The following is an 18459-nucleotide window of genomic DNA, read 5'->3' as shown; positions in this document are numbered from 1 at the left end:
CGCGGTAGTCGACCTACGTCGTCGTTCACATCACCCTTCCTCCCCCTCTCCCTATTTCCCTTTTTAACCCGAGACTACAACCCTCCGGCCGATTACACTGGACCGACAGAAATTTTCAATTTTCGAACCTCCAACCTGGAAGTAATTTCCGGGGAACATTTTTTTTCTTTTACTATTTTTCATTTCTAAAAGTGACTTCTTTCTCTTTTTTTTTTTTTTTAATATTTTTCAACCAAGTGACTTTACTTTTTTATTATATTCGAATGAGATTCATACTAAAAGCTCGCAGAAATATTTTTTCTCCCCTGCAGGACAAAAAAAAATTTTTTTTTTTTACTCAAATTTTACATCCACAATTTAGAAGAAGGGGTTGTAGGAAAGCTTATAGAAGTGATTTAAACTACCAGAAGAGCTTTTTTTTCGAAAGTATAGTACAATAGTAGATGTGTGAAAAAATTTTATATATGAAAAACCAGTTCATGATGATGAAAATATGAGAAGACTCATATATTTTATAGAATTGGAGAATATAGAATAGTTTTAAAGAATAGAAAATATTTTTTTTTTTTGGAGGGAAGAAATAAATTTTTTTTATCATTTGGAGAAAAAATTATATATGTTTCAATTTAAATTTGAAAAAGAAATATTATTTAGGTATATTTTTATTTAATAATTCGGTTTAAAATATTTTGAGAAACGGAGGAGCATCGGGGGACCTATTTGATGCCAAATTGGATCAAAATGATAAAAAAATGGAAAAGAAATTTTTATTTTCGGTACCAAATGGACCAAATTAATGCGAAATTGGAACAAATTATTACGATACTTTTAAAAAATTGGTAATTATTGTCAATTATTAACGAATCACGTTGATAATTAATTGAATCAAATTTAATTTGTTTGGAAGATGACAAAATTTGATCGAATTGATACCAAAACAGAAAAAAATTGATAAAAAAAATTTATGAAAGTGGTACCGTAAGCATTGCTGAGAAATTTTTATTACTCATGAAAAGTATTGAATTCTTACGAAGATTTTTGCAAAAAAAATTTTAAATAATTGAATTCTCATTGGAAATTTTCTATTAAAATGTTTGACAATAATTGAATGTTTGTGTGGTATTTTATTAAAATTTTTTTTGAAAATAATTGAATTCCTAAAAATAATTTTTTTATTTATAAAAATAATTGAATTCTAGCGAACGATTTTATTAGAATTTTTTAAAATAATTGAATTTCCAAAAAAAATAATTACTTTTAAAAATAATTAAATTCTTGTGATGAATATTGTTATTTATGAAAATAATTGAATTTTGCAAAGAACTTTATTAAAATGTCTGAAAATTATTGGATTTTCGGGAATAATTTTGTTATTTATCTTTAATAATTGAATTCTTTCAAAGAATTAATTATGAAAATAATTTAATTCTTGGGAAGAATTTTATTAAAATCTAAGAGAATAATTAAATTATTTCAATAAAAATTTAATTAAAATTGTATTTAAAATAATTGATTTCTTTCGAAAAATTTTATTAAAATATTTGAAAATAATTGAATTCTTGTAAAAAATTCTAATATTTCTGTAAATAATTGAATTCTTCTAAAGAATTTTAAAAAAATATTTTTTTAAATAATTAAGTTTCTCCAGAAATAGAAATTAAATTTTTATAAATAATTACATTTTTTGAGCAATTCCTATAAAATTGTATTAAAAAATAATTAAAATCCAGCTATAAATTTTATTATTTGTAAAAATAATTGAATAGTTGCTAAGAATTTTATTAAAATTTTCAAAAATAATTGAATTCCTATAAGAAAAATTTTATTTCTTATGAAAATAATTGAATTATTGTTAAAATTTTATTAAAAAGTTTAAAAAGAATTTAATTTCTATAAAAAATTTTGTTATTTTTAAAAATGATTGAATTCTTCATAAAAATTTTATAAACATTGTTTTAAATAATTAAACTTTTCGAAATATAATAAATATTATGAAAATTTTATTTTAAATAATAATTGAATTCTTGTGGAAAATTTTATTTTTGAAAATAATTGAATTTTTCGATTAATTAATTTAAAATAGTAGGTATTAAAAAGTAATTGAAATTATTCGATGAGTTTAATTATTTATATTATTTATGAAAATAATTGAATTGTTGCTTAGAATTTTATCAAAAATTTTTTTTTAAAAATTGAATTTCCATGAAAAATGCTATTATTAGTGAAAGTAATTAAATGATTGTGAAGATTTGTTTAAAAATTTTGTTAAATAATTGATTTTTTCGAAATATTTTTGAAAATGCTATTCTAAATCTAAATTAATTGATTTCCTGTGGAAATTTTATTATTTATATGAAAATAATTGAATTTTGGATGAATTTTACAAATTTTTTTTAAATAATTGAATTTTTTTGCGAAATTTTATGAAAATACCAGATATTGAAAATAATTGAATTTCGAATATTATTTGAAAATAATTGAATCGTTTTAAAGAATTTGATTATAATTTTTGAGAATAGTTTTTTGATTTCTATTATTAGCGAATTTAAAGTAGTGGAAATTCTAAAAAAAAACAAAAAATAGTATCTTTTAGTGGCTGAATTCTAAAAATTGGATGAAATTGACAACGAATTAGAAAAATTACCGTAAGCACCAAATTAGAAATCAAAAACATTGATAAAAAAATTGTTCAAATTGAGCATAAAATATCGTAAGGACGCAATTGAATCTAAATTGAAAAAAAATGATACCGAATGGACCAAATTGATACCAAATGAATGAATTTGACATCAAATTAAGTAGAATTGATATCAATGGGTATTATAACAAATGAACCAATTTGATATCAAATTGATACCAATTGGGACCAATCCGATAGCAAATAAGGAACAAATTGATATCTTTGGATCAAATTGGTACCAAATTTACCCACTTGATATCAAATTAAAAAGAATTCATTCCAGCAGGAAAAATTTGATATCAAATTGATACCAAATTAAATAGAATTGATACCAGCAGGAACAATTTAATATCAAATTGATACCAAATTAAATAGAATTAATACCAATGGGACTAATTTGATACCAAATTAAATAGAATCGATACCAATGGGACAAATTTGATACCAAATGAAATAGAATTAATTAAAAATACATCTAATTAAATAGAATTGATACCAAAAACCCACTTCGACACCAAATTGAATAAAACATTCTAAATTATCGACAGAATAATAAAAATCAGTTTGAAAATCAACCGAAAATATTTGATCGTCATACAAAAGAAATTTTAAATACTCCAAACTTTCTTTTTTCTCTCCCAGAGAAATGCAAACATCCACAAATTTCCCATTGGTCCACAATTGACTATAGAAATATCAAGAGTAAAAAAAAAAAAAGATGAAAAAAAATAACATTTGACAGTTATAAGCCCTCGAGGGGTCTTGGTTGTCGAATCTCGCATGCAGAGATCAATTTGCACAATTATGCAATTGCAGGACAGGTAATATGAGAGAAAAGCAGGCGGTTATGGATGGATTATGGTTTGGGGTCAAAATGGGAGGTCGCGGAAATACCCGAAAGGTATAGTGGGGGGGGGGTTAGTGGGTGGTCAATGAGGAGTGGGAAGAGAGTGATGCTTAAAGCTCGTTGTAATATCGTGATGCTCAATATATACATATATATGTGAGTGTATACATATACATATAGTGGTAGCAACGAATGAGGACTTGGAATTGTAGCGCCACTCGTTAAACAATGTTTCTACGTGTGTGCAATTCAAGCGACGTGTCTATATGCTTGGGACAGAGGGAAATATCTGTAGCGTTTGGTCTTGTTGTAACGTTCACAGTACAACGTGTAACGCGCACCGCATGATGAACGATGAATAATAAACGACGTCGATGAACAACAAAACGTTGGGAAGTGTAGTACGAATAATAATTAGCCACCCCTGCCTGCCCCCCCACACCCCTCCCCTCCAATGCCCCCCTTCGATATCGTAACATAGATATAGTTAGGAACTTGTGTGTATTTCGCATAACCAATATATTTGCCACTGCCTTATTTTTTTTTTTAGTGTCTTTAGTCTTTTTTCTCTATTCTGTGATCTGATGATGATCTGTTCTCTTCTTGGAACTTATACTCTTTCTCACTTTGATCCCTTTTTTCTACTCGACCCTTTTTTCTACTCAATCTCTTTTTATTACTCAGTCCCTTTTTTCTACTCAAACCCTATTTTCTACTCAAACCCTATTCTCTACTCAATCGCTAACTTCTTACTACCTTTTTTTAAAAAATAAAATAAGTAATTTTAAAAATAATAGAATTTAAAAATTTTGTAATTTAACTTTTTGTTGAAAACACTAAAAAAAAATTCAATTTTGGAGAAATTAGAAATAATTGCAGAAATTCAATTGTTTTCCAAAAAAATTTTACTATAATTGTAAGCAAACATTTAATTATTTTCATAAATAATAAAAATTTCACAAGAATTTGTTGGGAAGAATTTTATTAAAATCTAAAAGAATCTAAAAGAATAATTGAATTATTCAAAAAAAAAAATTTAATTAAAATTGTATTTAAAATAATTGATTTCTTTGGAACAATTTTATTAAAATATTTAAAAATAATTGAATTCTTGTGGAAAATTCTAATATTTTTGTAAATAATTGAATTCTTCCAAAGAATTTTAAAAAAAAACATTTTTTTAAATAATTGATTTTCTCGAGGAATAGAAATTAAATTTCTATAAATAATTACATTTTTAGAGCAATACCTGCAAAATTGTATTAAAAATAATTGAAATCCAGCGATGAATTTTATTATTTATGAAAATAATTGAATATAGTTGCTAAGAATTTTATTAAAACTTTTAAAAATAATTGAATTCCTAAGAAGAATTTTATTTCTTATGAAAATAATAATTGAATTATTGCTAAAAATTTTATTAAAAAGTTTAAAAAGAATTGAATTTCTGTGAAAATTTTTATTATTTTTGAAAATAATTGAATTCTTTGTAAGAATTTATAAACATTGAATCCCTTTTTCTACTCAATCGCTTACTTCTTACTACCAATTTTAAATAAAAAAATCAATTTTAATAATAATAGAATTACAAAATTTTTTAATTTAAATTTTTGTTGAAATCACTAAAAAAAATTTAATTTTGGAGAAATTACAAATCATTGCAGAAATTCAATTATTTAAAAAAAAAATTTTACTATAATTGTATACAAACATTTAATTATTTTCATAAATAATAAATTTTTTTTAAGGAATTCAATTATTATTTTCAGAAAAAATCAAATTCTTCTTATAAAATTCAACTATGTTCAAAATTAATAAAATTGATAAAAAAATTTAAAAAATTAATAAAATTTCACGAAAGAATTGAATTTTTTTCTTTCGTTATAAAATTTAAAAAAAAATTCAATTATTTTCTAAAATTGTAAAAAATGCTTCGAAACAATTCAATTATTTTTATAAATAGTATAATTCCTTGCAAAAATTCAATTATTTTATTTGAATACAATTTTAATAAAATTTTATGAAGGAATTCAATTTTTTAAAAATTTCCAATAATATTTTACGAAAAAATTCAATTATTTTCTAAAATTTTAATAAATTTTTGGAAACAATTCATTTTTTTTTTAATTTTTATAAATAATCCATTAATTATCTAAAATTTTTATAAATCCTTCAAAACAATTTATTTTTTTATAATTAGTAAAATTCATCGCAAGAATTAAATTATTTTTTTATAAATAATAAACTTCTTCTCAGAAATTCATTAATTTTCAATACCATTTTTATAAACTTCAATAATAAAATATTTAATTATAATTATTGTAAAAATCTGTAATAGAATCTATTCTTCGAAAGAATTCAATGACTTTCTATATTTTAATAAAATTCCTTGAATGAATTAAATTATTTTAGAAAATTGTAATAAAATTCTAAGAAAAATTTGATTATTATCAAAAAGATTGTAATAAAATTCAATAATTAAATGTTTAATTTAAATTAGGTATTAAGAAACACGATTATCATAAAAAATTATAACTCCACTCATTTTTTCTCCTCCATCCTCTTTTTCTACTCTATTCTTTTTTTTCTACTTCATTCTTTTCTTCTTCTTTGAAAAAAAAAAATTCAATTTTGAACAGCGATGATTTTTCTTTGGAATATAGTATTAACTGATACAATTAAAACTGTTGCTATTATAAATAGAATCTGTCGCTGTTCGAAATGAATTTTTTCTCTATTGCTAAAAAAATTTTTTGCTTCATATAGATTCATCTGTTATTAAATAAATATTTACTTTTATCAAATACTTTTTATTTGAGTCCATTGAATTAAATTTACTTCAATTACTGGAATTTTTTTGGTTCCAAAATGATTTCTTTCAATTAAATAAAAATTATTTGAATCAAGTAAATATTTATCAGCAAATAAATGTTTTTTTCTGTGTACCCTTAATATCGTTAAAAAAAATACGTTATTTTTTCAGGAGAAGAGAGAGGGGTTATTTTATTTTGTCGATATAACGAGAAATTATTATCAAAAAAAGAAAAGAGGACTAATGGGCCTATAATTTGAATTTTTCAAAATTTTTATATAAATTTATACAACTAAAGAATAGTAAAAAAAAAAAAAAAAAAATTACTGCTAATACAGAAAGTAATAAAAAGAAGTTGATAATACATAAAGTAGTAAAATAAATACATATATGCGAAAATATTGTTTAGTTTCTAGGATGGAGAGTTCATTTAGTCATGAAAATACAATAATGTGAGTTGATGATGCATAAAAAAGATTACAGAGTATATTTTGAAACGAGCATAATAGAACGACTAATAAACTGAAAACGACATGAGAGCGGTGGCGGAAGGAAGAGAGCATAATGATTGAATAGAAAACGACGAATATAGTGCGAGAGAGAAAGAGAGTTAGCTCTCTTTCCCTCTCTCTTTTTCTCTCTTTACTATAATTCTCTCTTTCTCTCTCTTTACTATATTTCTCTCTTTCTCTCTCTTTACTATATTTCTCTCTTTCTCTCTCGTTACTATAATTCTCTCTCTCTCTCTCTCGTTAATATATTTCTCTCTTTCTCTCTCGTTAATATATTTCTCTCTTTCTCTCTCGTTACTAAATTTCCCTCTTTCTCTCTCGTTACTATATTCGTGAGAAGAGGGAAAGAGAGAAAGAGGGACATAGAAAGAGGAAAAGAGAGAGAGAGAGAGAAAGGGAGAAAATGAGGGAAAGAGAGAGAGAGAGAGAAAGCAAGAGAATGAGAGAAAGAGAGAGAGAAACAGAAAGAGGGAGCGAGAGGGTAAAGAGGGAAAGAGTGTAACAGAGAGAAGGAGAGGAAGAAGAGAGAAAGAGAGAGGAGAGGAAAGAGGAGAGGCTAGTGGACCAATCGCATGTTGTACCGTGCAACCAGGAAACTACTATCCCGCACCATTGCGACCATTTGAGTTTCCTACTACCACCCAGCACCCTTTTCCTCCTTCAACGCCCGCAGGAGTATTCTCATTCTCTCTCATCCCTTTTCGTTCTATATCTCTCTTTTGCACTTCCTCTATTTTCGCGTCCCTCTCTTTCTCCCGCGTCCTCCCACAACCACCCACATTGCCATTTCTCTACCACCCACTCAACACACACACACACACATAACCAACCTGGCGAACTGAACCCGCCGGGCCGATTTTGCATTTAAATTTGGTAAATTTGCCGGAGTTGGCAAATGAGCTGTGGGTATGGTGTCTAATACCAGCAACGCTGTGCGCCAGAACCACCGATACTCTCTGCATCTAATGCCTCTGGAGATAGGGTTTTGTCGAACATACTTCTACGGTACAGTCCATTAGGAAAATAAATGAGAGTTAGAAAATTTACATGGTTTTTTTCTTTTTTTGGTAAAAAAATAATTTTTTTTTTCTTTTATTCGAAAGAAGTGTTTTTTTTGACACATTTGGAGTTATTTCTGAAAAAAATAAATAACAACCCAGGGGAGGTAATAATTAATCGAATAGAATTTGAATTCAAAAATATTTGAGTGGAAAAAAAGTTTAATCGAATAGAATTTGAAATCAAAAATATTTTAATCAAATAGAATTTCAATTCAAACATATTTGAATCAAACAAAATTTGCATACAATAATAGTTGAATCGAATAAAATTTTAGTTAAAAATATTTGAATCGAATATAATTTTGAATCAAATAAAATTTGAATAAAAAATATTTGAATCGAATATAATTTAAATTCAATAAAATTTGAATTGAATAGAATTTGAATTCAATAACATTTGAATCGAATAGAATTTGAATTCAATAAAATTTGAATCGTGTATAGAATTTTAATCGAATTAAATTTTAATTAAAAAATATTTTAATCAAATAGAATTTGAATTGAATAAAATTTGAATCGAATAGAATTTGAATTCAATACAATTTTGAATCAAATAGAATTTGAATTCAAAAATATTTTAATCAAACAAAATTTGAATACAATAATAGTTGAATCGAATAAAATTTTAGTTAAAAATATTTGAATCGAATATAATTTTGAATCGATTAAAATTTGAGTAAAAAATATTTGAATCGAATATAATTTTGAATCGAATAAAATTTGAGTAAAAAATATTTGAATCGAATATAATTTGAATTCAATAAAATTTGAATTGAATAGAATTTGAATTCAATAACATTTGAATCGAATAGAATTTGAATTCAATAAAATTTGAATCGTGTGTAGAATTTTAATCGAATTGAATTTTAATTAAAAAATATTTTAATCAAATAAAATTTGAGTAAAAAATATTTGAATTGAATATAATTTGAATTCAATAAAATTTGAATTGAATAGAATTTAAATTCAAAAATAATTGAATCAAACAATATTTTAAGCGAATAGAATTTGAGTGGAATAAAATTTCAATGGAACAGAATTTTTTTTCAATAAAATTTGACTTGAATAAAATTTGAATCATTTGAACTCAATATAATTTGAGTCGAACAGAATTTGAATTCATACTAATTTTAATGGATTTTAATAGGAATTCATAAATTTTTGAATATAACAAAATTTGACTCGAATAAAATTTGAATTAAATAATATTTAATTTGATTAAAATTTGTAATCCATAGTAGTTGAATTGAATTGAAAAAAATTCGAGTTAATAATTTTTGAATTTAATTAATGAATGGAATGAAATTTTAGTTGAATAATAGTTGAATCGAGTAAAATAATAAATGCAATAAAATAGTAAAATTTTATTTCAATTAAATTCGTATCCAATAAAAATTTCTATTGAGTCAATTTTGAATAAAAAAAATGTAAATTTAATAAAATCTTAATCGAGAAAAACCGAATTAAATATTTGCGAATCGAATAAAATTAAAATCGAGTAGAATTTGAATTCAAACATATTTAATTTGAATACAATTTGAATCGAATAAGAATTTGAATAGAAATTGAATAGAATTTGCATTAAAAAATATTTGAATTAAATAGAATTTGAATTCAATAAAATTCGAATCGACTACAATTTGAATCGAATAGAATTTGAATTTAAAAATATTTGAATCTAATATAATTTGAATTCAAAACAACTTCCAAATCTTCAGTCCTTTTTTTTAATAGAACACTGTAAAAAATTCAGGGAACAGCTAATTAAAACTAAATAGTCAAATTTAACTCTTTTTCCACATCTCCAAAAATTTATAAAGTTAAAATTTTATTTCTTTTGTGTACGGTCAAGTTGGTACTCATCCACTTTTATTAGTTAATTAATCAAAAAAAATATTTTAACTCTAAATTCACTGCAGTGTTTCAAAAACAATTTCGTTAATGATAAGAGAAGCGAAAAGCGAACTGAAGAGACATTAGTACTGAAAAATTTATTTCTAAATAAAAATTTGAAAAGTACAATCTAACAATAAACGTATAATTACACTCTGATGTTAATCAACGGGTCAACAGATTTTTTTATAAGGAAAAAAATCATTACCCACACTAATTATATCGGATTTTATTTTTATTTTGCTCAAACAATAACTTATGTCAACTAACAAAAAAAATTTCCAACATTAAAATTTTTTTTTTGTAGGAGACAAGAAAAACTAAAACTAAAATTTACTTTTAAATAATAACAACAAGAAAGTGGTAAAAATATACCTATTCAATTGTTTTTGTTAATTTTTAACTCTTTTTTTGATAAAAAAAGTTTTTTATTATAATTATTATTTAAAATTTTAACTGAATGACATTTTTAAATCAATTTTTATTAGAAAATTCAACGAAAATTCAATTATTTAAATATAAAAATAAATAATTTATTGAATATAATTTAATGTTTCTTAAAATTGTACTAAAAATAATTGAAATTCTGCGAAGAATTTTATTCATATTGATATGAAAATAATTGAATTTATAAAAAGAATTTTATTATTTATGAACATAATTGAATTATTGTAAAGAAATTTATAAAAAAAATTTATATATAACTGAATTCCAGTAGAATTTTTATTATACTTATGAAAATAATTAAATGTTTTCGTGAAATTCTGTTAAAATTTTTTAAAAATAATTATTTGAAAAAAATGTTAACAAAATTCCAAACAAACATTTAATTATTCTTTTGGAAAATTTTATTAAAATCATTGACATTGAAAATCATTAAATTGAGCAAAATTTTTTGGAAATAATTGAAATTTTTGCAAAGTATTTTATTAAAATTTTTGAAAATAATTTAATTTTGGAGAAGAATTTTATTATTTTTAATTAATTAGAGATAATTGAAATTTTGACCAGAATTTTTAAAAAATTTTAGAACATAATTGAATTTTAGCGAAGAATTTTATTATTTTTGAAAATAATTGAATTTGTATCTTTTTAAAAAAAAATTTAATTATTTTAACGTTTTTAACTTAAATTCATATTTAAATTTATTTTTTATTCATTTCTTTTTATTTATAATAATTTATTGAATTCGATTAAAAATCTCAAGGGGGATGAAGCAAAAAAAAGAGGGGGGGGGGAATTCGAATATCAAAAATTCCTTTTTTTTTGTAGAAAAAAGAATAGAAATCTTAAGGGAGTTAAAGGAGAAAAAATCAAAAATATAAAAATTTCTTTTTGTAGAAAAAAGCATAGAAATCTTAAGGGAGTTGAAGAGAATAAAAAAGAGGAAAAAAAAGGAGTAAAAATCTTAAGGCCGAACTGGAGGAAAAAAATAGGGGGGGGGGGTAAAAAAAAAGTGAGAGAGAGAGAGAGAGACAGAGAGAAAGGAAAAAAAATGACATCAAACCGCAGTGAGACCGCGATCGAACATGCGGTTTTACTCGGACCTGTACATACTCACACTCTGGAAATAATGCATAGGAAATGCAAACGTGTAGCGGACAACTTCGGACATCACCCTCTAATTTTAGCTAGCAGAGGGCAGCACCCTGTCACTCTTGTACATGTTCGTTCATGTTCCATTCGCGTTCTATTTTCACGGGTTTCACCCAACATCTGCCCCTTTCACCCTCAATCCCTCCTCTCCCCCCCACCCACCTCAAACTCTCATCCTCTTTTCGTGTTCGAAAGGTGTCAAAAGGACGATTTCACGTTTCGAATTATTTTCCAGTATGTCACTGTATATATATATGTATATACGTCTCTATTAATTTACTCCATGTTGATTTTCCCTCTTCATTTTGAAAATCGGAAAATTTTTTTGTAATAAGAAAAAAGGAATATGAAAATTTTTTTGGAGGAAAATGAAAATGTTTTAATGAAAGGAGAAGCAAATTAATTATTTTGGAGGGGAAATTTTTAAGATTCGATCATTTGAATTTTGAGTTGAATAATGAAAATAAGGGGGGATTATAAATTAGATTACTTAAAAATTGAGTAAAATTTTGAATATAAAGTAAAACTATTTATCTAATAATAAAGAGAAATTTTCTCGATTTTAATTAAATAAAATATGAATCTATTAAAATTGAAATCGAATGGTATTTGAATTTTTAAAATATTTCAATGGAATAAAATTAGAATCGAATAGAATTTGAATTCAATAAAATTTGAATTGAATAGAATTTGAATCGAATAGAATTTAAATTTAAAAATATTTTAATTAAACTGTAATTTAAGCGAATAAAATTTTAATTAAATAAAATTTAAATCGCATACAATTTAAAATCCAAAGAAAAAAATGGAATCAAACAATATTTTAAACAAATATAGAATTTGAATTAAATAAAATTTTAATTGAAATAGTATTTAAATCAAATGTAATTTGAATTCAAAAATATTTGAATCAAATAGAATTTGAATACAAAACCATTTGAATCAAACAAAATTTTAATTCAGTAATAGTTGAATCGAATAAAATTTAAGATAACAATTTTTGAATCGAATAGAATTTTAATTTAATAAAATTTTAATCGAATTGAATTTGATTTCAATAAAATTTTAATTGAATAGAATTTAAATTCAAAAATATTTTAATTGAACAAAATTTAAATTCAGTAGAATTTGAATTTAATAAAATTTAAATTTAATAAAATTTGAATCGAATAGAATTTAATTTCAATAAAATTTTAATTGATTAGAATTTAAATTCAATAAAATTTAAATAGAATGCAATTTAAAATCCAAAGAAAAAATTTAATCAAACAATATTTTAAGCGAATAGAATTTGAATTAAATAAAATTTTAATTGAATAGAATTTGAATTCAAAAATATTTAAATCGAATAAAATTTGTGTTAAAAACATTTGAATGGAATAAAATTCGAATCGAACAGAATTTGAATTCAATAAAATTTGAATCGATTAAATTTGAATCATTTGAATTCAATAAAATTTGAATCGATTAAATTTGAATCATTTGAATTCAATAAAATTTGAATCGATTAAATTTGAATCATTTGAATTTAATAGAATTTGAATTGATTAAATTTGAATCATTTGAATTCAATAAAATTTTAATCGAACAAAATTTGAATTCATAAAAATTTTCAATTGATCACAATTTGAATTCATAAATATTTGAATATAAAAAAATTTAACTCGAATAGAATTTGAATTAAAAAATATTTGAATATAACAAAATTTGACTCGAATAGAATTTGAATTCATGAATATTTGATTCGAATAAAATATGAATTCAATAGTAGTTAAATTCAAAGAAATTAGAGTTAATAATATTGGAATTCAATAAAATTTGAATCGAATGAAATTTTAGTTGAACAGTAGTTGAATCGAGTAAATTAATAAATGCAAAAAAATAGTAAAAATTTAATTCAATAAAATTCCTACCCAATAAAAATTTCTATTGACTAAATTTTGAATAAAAGAAAAATGTAAATTTAAATAAAATCTAATTCGAGAAAAACCGAATTAAATATTTGCGAATTGAATAAAATTAAAATCGAAGAGTATTTTAATTAAATAAACTTTGAATTAAATAAAATTATAGACTACATGCAAAAAAGAAACACTTTTCCCCGGACATATTTTAATGGATTTTATCATCAAAACAGAAAAAAAATAATAAATAAATAAATAACGAGCATATATAATACAATTGAACAGCGTGTACATTATTTTTTTGAATTTAATACAATATTTTATTGATTTATTTTTCATAGCTCTTTTTTTTCGAGAGTGTATTATACATGTACATGAGAAAAGAGATTCTGCACGAACGAATCGTGTAGGCACGTAACGTAACACGATGTAACGTAATACGAAGAAATAATAGGCGGATGGTGAATGTATGCAAGGGGGAGGGGGGGGCAGTACTGTCGGCGGGAAGAAGGGAGGGTGAATAGGGGTGCCCTGTTCATTATGCAGCGGCGCCACTGTACCCCGAACCGTGGTTCTATACTATATATATATATATATATGTATATGTTCTCGCAGAGAAACCAACGCAAAGTACAATCGGGAGTCCCGGTTAATGAGTCGGCCGAACAAAGCGAGAAACGCCCATTAAATAATGCACACTGCAACGCCACGTTGAAATGCCATCTAAAAAAAAGGACACGATTTTTCCAAAAAATTCCTACCTTTCGCTAATTTTCCTCCTCCTCCTCCTCCCCCCCTCTTGGGGTACTCTTCTTTCATTTGCGCTTGGTAAAAAGTAGAGAAAATTAAAAAAAATTATTTTTTTGGTCCAGAATTGAGAATATTTGGGGACTTGCAAGTCTTAAACATATTTGGAAACAAATTTTATTAGTTAATTAATTTTATTTGGTATAAATGAATTTTTTGGTGGAAATAAACTTATTTTCGCAAAAAAAAAAAAATTATTTGGTTCAAATAAAATAATAATTAGAAAATTTATGATTATTATTTGAAACATTTATTTCATTCTGATTATTGTTATTTGGTTCAAATAAAATGTTTATTTCCGACAAAAATATTATTGTGGAAAATTTTCAATTTTCATAAGGAAATAATTTACATCATTTCTATTTCTTAATAATTAAGAAATAATTATTAAGTAATTATTACAGTAATTATTACAGTAATTATTAAAGTAATTATTAAAGTAATTATTACAGTAATTATTAAAGTAATTATTACAGTAATTATTAAAGTAATTATTACAGTAATTATTAAAGTAATTATTACAGTGATTTTTAAAGTAATTATTACAATTGTTTGAATAAAATTCAAATATTTTCAAAAATAAAGGAAAAAAGTGTTTATAAATTCTATTTGTTCATTACAAATTTTAATTGAAAATTAAATTGAAAATTTTTCAATTTACAGAAAATAAAGGAAAAATTTCTCTCAAAAAAATGTTCTGTGACATTTATTGACGAATTTATTTAATTGCAAAATTATTCAAAAACATCAATAACTTCTTTTTTAAATAAATATTTAATTATTATTTTTCCGTAGGAATTAAAATTCTTCAAAATATTCAAATTCAAAACCTTTTTGAAATTAAACAACATTAAAAATATTGTTATAAAACATGCAGATATCGATTGCTCCGAGTCTAAGATAAAAAAAAAAAGATCTTCGAGACATAAAATAATTATTTTACATTATAAGAATATTTTTACTGTAACTTCTTAAAAATTATTTTCATATTCAATTATTATCTAAATTTTAAACTAAAATTAATTTTCAAATAAATTTTTATTAGAAAATTCTACGAGAATTCAATTATTTAAGTACAAAAGTAAATTATTTATTAAATAATTAAATGTTTCTGAAAATTTAATTCTTATAAAGAATTTTGTCAACAAATTTTTAAATAATTAAATTTTTTTTAATGAATTTTAATAAAAATTTTTGGAACAGTTATACAGTTTTCAAGGAATTTAATTAAAATTGTATAAAAAATAATTGAAATTCTGCGATGAGTTTTATTATTTATGAAAATAATTGAATTATTGAGAAGAAACGTATAAACAATTTGTAAATATTTGAATACCTGTGAAATTTTTATTATTTATGAAAATAATTAAACGTTTGCGTGCAATTTTATTAAAATTGTTTTTAAATAATTGAATTCGTTTGGATAATTTTGTTCAAATAGTAGATATTGAAAATCATTGAAATGAGGAAAATTTTTAAAAATAATTGAAATTTTGACAAGATTTTTATTAAAATTTTTGAAAATAATTGAATTTTGAAAAAGAATTTTTTTATTTATAAAGATAATAATTAGGATATTTTCGAGATTTTTTTTTAAATTTTAAACATAATTGAATTTCTGCGAAGAATTTTAATTCTTTTGAAAATAATTGAATTTCTGTAGTCATTTGTAATTTCTTCAAAATTCAAATTTTGCAGTGTTTTTAATAAAAAATTCTTCCAGAAATCCATTATTTAAAAAAATTAATTATATATTCACAAATTTAACTAATTTCAGAAGATTTTAAATTATTAAAATTTTTCAAAAATCTAAGTTCATTAAAATTTTTAATTTAATTCATTCAACATTGAAATTTGATAAAATCTCAAATTAAAACCGTTTGAAAGTTCATTTATTTATAAAAATTGTAAACGCAACGCTTGTAAAATTGAATTAATTTTGAAATATTTAAGTAAAATTATTCATTAAATAATTTATTTATTTTATAATATTTGTTCAAGATTTAAGTTATTTGAAAGGAAATTTTTGTCAGAAATTGAAAAAATTGAAGGTTTTGTATATTAGAATTCGTGGTAATTTCATAATTTATGAGTCAAACAAAAAAAACACAAAAATTCAGAATTTTTTTAAGAATTCCAAAAATTTAATTTTTTCAGTACTTTTAATTAAATTTTAAAAACTTTATTTCCACAAAAAATAATTTTTGATTTAAATAAAACGATTTATTTTCACCAACTATTTTTTTGACGTCAACAAAGTTTCCACTTTCAACCAAATAAAAATTATTTCAACCAAATAAAAGTTATTCAAACCAAATCAATTTTTTTTTTTAAGGAAATAAATTTTTTATTTGAATCAAATAAATTTTTTTAGTGGAAATAAATTTTTTACTTGGACAAAATAATATTCTTTTGGAGAAAATAAATTTTTTACTTGGACCAAGAAAAATTCTTTTGGCAGTAATAAATTTTTTAATACTTGGCAGCATTTTTTTTTTATTTTTTTTTTTTATTGTCTTCATAATTGTTCAGAAACAATTAAATCGAGTATCATTACAATTGACATTAAAATAAAAAGTATCAAATAATTATCAAGAAAAGAGAAAAAAAGACGCCTAACCCAAAAATATTTATTCATCAATTAATTTTTTTTTTACAGAAAAATATTATTAGAAAAAACAAAAATTAAAAACTTTTTGTGAAAATTTTTAATAAATTAAAATTAACAAATTAGCTTTTCAGTGAATTTAAATGAAAGTTATATCTGGAGGAAAGGGAGAAAAAGAAGAAGTCTTGCGATTTTCCCGAGCAGAGTTGACTCACCCTGAATTTATCTAAACTTTCATCTAAACTCCCCTATAGTTATCTAATCACCCCTCCACTATTTTCTATACGAAAGGGCTAGGAAATATATGTTAGAAGGGGAAAACTTATGGTGGGGATTCTCGTGCACACCCTTTTCAGTGAACCAACGAGAAACTCCAAGTCATATTAGGAGGGGAGAATTACGCTCTAATATATTGCTATTTGAGAGTATGAACCTGGAGAAGGGTGCGCAGTGAAATGTCTTGATCTCTGACTAATATTAAAACACATAAGATGTATGTACATTTAATTAATAAAAAGGATTTTTTTTCTGCTCTCGTATTTTTCTGAAAATAATAACAGTAACGTTATTATTTTTAAACGATTTTATTTTAAACGTTATTATTTTTTAAAAGTTTTTATTTTAAACGTTATTATTTTTAAAAGTTTGTTTTTAAACATTATTTTTTTAAGTTTTTTTTTTAAACGTTATTATTTTTAAAAGTTTGTTTTTAAACATTATTTTTTAAAGTTTTTTTTTAAACGTTATTATTATTTTTGTATATATATTTAATTAATAAAAGGAATTTTTTTTTGCATTCAACTTGTGTTTTTCTGAAAATAACAGAAACGTTATTAATAAACGTTTTTATTTTGAAATATTATTTTTAACTCTTTTATTATTAAAATTATTTCTTTATACTTTTATATTATTATATTAATTATATAATAATAATATTAATTATAATTAAATATAAATAATTATATATTAATTATATAATTGTATAATTAAACTAAAGTCATAAAAAATTTAAATACAAACTTCATTAAAGAATTAAACAATATTTAACCGAAAAGTTAAAAAATGCCTAAAAATCTTAATATAATTCGGGCTTATTACGAATTTATTATTAATTTTGAAATTTTATTATGAAAATATGTTGTATTTATCTCAAAATTATTATATTATATTAAACCTACTATATTACATTACATTATTTTTTTATATTTTTTATATTGTATTATTTTACAGTATGTTATTTGATATAAAATTGTTTTACATTATATATTTTTTATTTTACAAGCATGATAAAATATTATATTATGTTATAATATTTATTTATTTATTTATATACAAATTTATGGACAGCTACACTGAAAAAAATTTATTTGATTCAAATAAACGATTAATTTACTATTATCAATTAAATATTTAATTGAATCAAATAATATTTATTGGAGTCAATTAAATGGTTCAATTTATATTTGCTTAAAATACTGAAATTATTGGTTCAAATACAATTTATTTGGCTTAAATATAATTTATTTAACTCAAAGAAAAATTATTTAACTCCAGTAAATATTTAATTGCTAATAGACAAGTAATCGATTATTTTAATCAATTAATTTTTTTTTCAGTGATAACCCTTGATAATATAATATAATAAGAGTTTAATTTTATTATAATTTTTTTTTCCACAATTTTTTTTTTATAAATAAAATATTTAGTAAAATATAATAAAATAAATATAATAAATATAA

Source organism: Leptopilina heterotoma, unplaced genomic scaffold, assembly GCF_015476425.1.
Source record: "Leptopilina heterotoma isolate Lh14 unplaced genomic scaffold, ASM1547642v1 Lhet_88, whole genome shotgun sequence".
NCBI classification, from domain to species: domain Eukaryota; kingdom Metazoa; phylum Arthropoda; class Insecta; order Hymenoptera; family Figitidae; genus Leptopilina; species Leptopilina heterotoma.
This window is presented reverse-complemented; position numbering follows the sequence as displayed.